We start from the raw sequence: 4,296 nt of genomic DNA, 5'->3' as shown, positions 1-4,296 counted from the left end.
ATATATATATATTTAAATACATGTATTTTATATATTTATACGTATACATATATATATATATATACAAATATATATATATACAAATACAAGTATATTTTGTGTATATATATTTTTATATGTACAATATAATGTGTATATATATGTATATATATATCAATTTGAATGTATATATACGTAAATATATATATATGCGTATAAATATATATATATATATCGATATGTCTTTATTAACCATATACATACATATAACAAATATATATATATATATATATATGTATATATGTATGTGTGTATATAAATACTTATATGTATAAGCATTTATATATGTATATATATATTAATGTTATATGATATGAGAAATTTGACTCGGAGCAGTTGGATGATGGTCAATTGGAACTCTAGGGTTAAGGAGGATTGAGCTGGAGCATTGGAAGGATGGGTGACCTACTGGTAAGTGAGCTTCGGGATCGGGATCGGGATCGGGGTCAGGGTTGGGATCGTAGTCGGGGTCGGGGTCGGGATCGAGAATATGTTTTGAATTTTTCGTTGGAAATGCCGTTGGAAAATTCCAACGGATTGCGTTGAAAATCGTTGGAAAATTCCAACGGAAAAATTCGTTGAAATTCCGTTGAAAATTCCAACGGTTGTTCAAGGGATACCGATTTCCAACGATGAAATTTCAACAGATTTATCCGTTGGAAATCCGTTGGAAACGTTAATTTCCAACGGAAATTTGGCCATTTCCAACGGATTTGCCCGTTGGAAATGACCATTTTTTTTGTAGTGTTTGAAGCAATGGCGGAAGAAGTGATCGGAGAATTCCGTGAGGTAGACCCATTGGAAGTATCTGTAATGGCTATAGAAGCAAGTTTATATAGCAATTGGGAAGAGATTGAGGAGATAAGATTGGCACTGGATGGTCGAGAAACCGAAAATGAAATTTCTGCAACATTTCGGGCGGTCCGCTCGGAATTCCAGGCGATCCGCTCGGAATCACGGGAATCTGAAGATATGCATAAGAAAACGCGACCGCCCGCAAGAATGGACGACCCGCTCGAAAGTTCTGAGCAAAATCGACTCATCCTCAGAGGAAACGAGCGACCGCCTCGAAATTCAGGCGACCCGCTCGAAAGTTCTGAGTAATTTCGACCAGCCCTCAATGAAAACGAGCGACCGCTCGATATTACAGGCAGTCCGCCCGAAAAGTCTGAGAAATTCCAATCCTTCACCAGTGGAAACGGGCGGCTGCCAGCAAGAATGGACGACCCGCTCGAAAAGTCTGAGCAAAATCGATCATTCTCCAGTCAAAACGAGCGACCGCTCGACAACAGAGGCGGCCCGCCCATTTGCCACTAGAATGAAAAATTTGTACTCTAAGGCCATCTTCTCGACTACCCACGCCATCCTTGACACGCCTAAAATCACAAGAGGAGATACACATACTGATTGAAATCCCAAACATGCCCCGAAAGTGGAATTAAAGCCCCTACCCCAAGGACTAAGATATGTCTTTCTTGGTTTGAATTCTACTTATCCCATTATCATTAACGATGCATTAGATGAGGATCAAGTAGAGAAACTCACCAAGTTGCTTAGGCAATATAGGGAAGTCCTAGGATACACTCTAGGAGACATCAAGGGTCTTAGCCCCTCTCTTTGCATGCATCGCATACATTTAGAGGATGATACCAAATCGTCGATCGAACATCAACGTAGGCTAAACCCGAACATTAAAGAAGTGGTCAAGAAAGAGGTCTTGAAATTGTTAGATGCAGATATCATTTACCCGATATCGAATAGCTCTTGGGTTAGTCCGGTGCAAGTCGTGCCTAAGAAGGGAGGAATCACAGTCGTTCCAAATGAAAACAATGAACTTATACCGACTAGAACTGTTACGGGATGGAGAATGTGCATTAATTATCGAAAACTGAACACAAACACCCGTAACGATCATTTTCCCCTTCCATTCATTGATCAAATGCTAGAAAGACTTGCACTGCATTCTTATTTTTGTTTTCTCGATGGTTACTCCGGTTTCTTCCAAATACCTATCCATCCGAGTGACCAAGAGAAAACAACATTCACATGCCCTTACGACACTTTTGCATATAGACGCATGCCATTTGGACTATGCAATACACCCGCAACTTTTCAAAGATGCATGATGGCTATTTTCTCCGATGTCATTGAAGATATTATGGAGGTGTTCATGGAAGACTTTTCCGTCCATGGACCCTCCTTTGATGCGTGTTTAACCAATCTCCATCGAGTGTTAGACAGGTGTCTCAAGGCGAATTTGGTTTTGAATTGGGAGAAATGCCACTTCATGGTGCGAGAGGGCATTGTACTTGGTCATCGAATTTCGAACAAGGGGATAGAAGTGGATAGAGCGAAAGTGGAAGTGATTGAGAAGCTACCGCCACCGACCAACGTTAAGGGGATCCGAAGCTTCTTAGGTCACGCCGGATTTTATAGGAGATTTATCAAAGACTTTTCGAAGATAGCGAGACCTTTGACTGCGCTTTTGGGCAAGGAAATCCCATTTGAGTTTAATGAGGAATGCCACAAAGCATTTGAAGTATTGAAGAGGGCACTAGTATCACCTCCGATTATCCAACCCCCGGATTGGAGTATTCCTTTTGAATTGATGTGTGATGCTAGTGATTTTGCGGTCGGAGCCATATTGGGACAAGAGAAAGATGAAAAGCACTATGTTGTGTACTACGCAAGTCGGACGCTCAATGATGCTTGATACGTGTGTACCGAGTCTAAAATCTATAATCCGATTCACAACTCACCGCAAGGATACGGATCGTCGTAACATGGGGTCGAACACAAGGATAGGTTGCTAAATCTAAATCTAATCGAGACTAAATCAAAGCAAGTAAAAGTGAAAGTGATGGTGGAAGTATATCGAATGAATAGAAAATAAGGAAGCAAAACAATAAAAACGAGTAAACTAGCAATTTAAGATGAGCGTGGGTGTCGGGACCGTATTCGCGTGTATGGGTATATGCTAAGCATGCGAGAATCACGATATTGAATCTGTATTTGGGAATCGTCAAGCAACAAAATAGAGAAATCACCTCCCGACATATAACTCACTATCTAAAGTTCTCTAAATCCATATCCCTATGTGATTTATGATGCATGAAGAACGCTATCAACAACCCTAGATCGATCAAACCATATTCCTATGTGAATAATACGATCTATTCTATCGATTTTGATCCGAAACTAAACCCATATTTCTATGTAGTTCAGAATCTAAAACAACTGGTCTAGGGGTCCGCAAACACCAATTGAATAAAGCGCAAATCGATAAAACCGAAACAAATCCAAATCGCAACCAAGTTAGGGTTCAAACATACCCAAAACACAAACGAATCCCTAACCCACAGCCGTGGATCTACTCACGGTTCATGGAAAAACACTGAGCAAAACTGGAAACAGAAACAAAAGAGGGAGAAGAAAGACTCATGTCGACAACAATGCGATCTTCACGTTCCAACTCTCCTTCTTCTTCCCGAAATCCCGTAAACTCTTATTTCTCTCACCAAAGCTCTCCAAAGTCTGTATAAAGTCTGTCTCCCTCCTCTTGGACGTCTGTAGGCACTTTTTATAAACCATAGGCGGCGCTCCCGAAGTCCTACTCCCGTTCAAACTCTGAAAATTCGAATCTGGGCTTTTTCTGGGTTCTGACTCGGACCGAGTCAGTACTCTGACTTGACCGAGTCAAAACGGGGCTCTTAAGAATTCGGCTCAGCCCAATCTTCTTGACTCGAGCCTTCTGACTCGGGCATGTTGACTCAGGGTCTTCTGACTCGGATGTTCTGACTCGGTCTCTTCGTAACAGGCTTGAATTTGGCCATTTTCGGCATGTTGACTCGGCCCAATTTCCGTGGTTGACTCTGGCCGAGTCAAGGCGGGAAATTCTTGACTCTTTCATCCTTTTAGCTCCAGATTGCTCCCGTCTTGCTCCAAATCGCATCCGAGACCTGTAATCCTATAAAAACACAACCAAACCGAGTTTCGTAGCCTAACATGCCTATAATGCCTATAAATGTATGTGATTCTCGTCTAAATCCTATAAAAACGCCCTGGAAATGTAGAGAAAAATAGGAGTTATCAAATCCCCCCAGACTTAAACCTTTTCTCGTCCTCGAGTAAAGAACGAAGGAATAAAATCTGCAAAACGAAGAATGACGAACATCAAATAGCATCATCGTGAGACTCAAAAGCAAAACATCCATCCAATACTAGTTTCCCGAGAATCGTACCCAAACCGGTCTACTA

Source organism: Tarenaya hassleriana, unplaced genomic scaffold (genome assembly GCF_000463585.1).
Source record: "Tarenaya hassleriana unplaced genomic scaffold, ASM46358v1 Cleome118, whole genome shotgun sequence".
Lineage (NCBI taxonomy): Eukaryota > Viridiplantae > Streptophyta > Magnoliopsida > Brassicales > Cleomaceae > Tarenaya > Tarenaya hassleriana.
Note: the sequence above shows the minus strand (reverse complement) of the source record.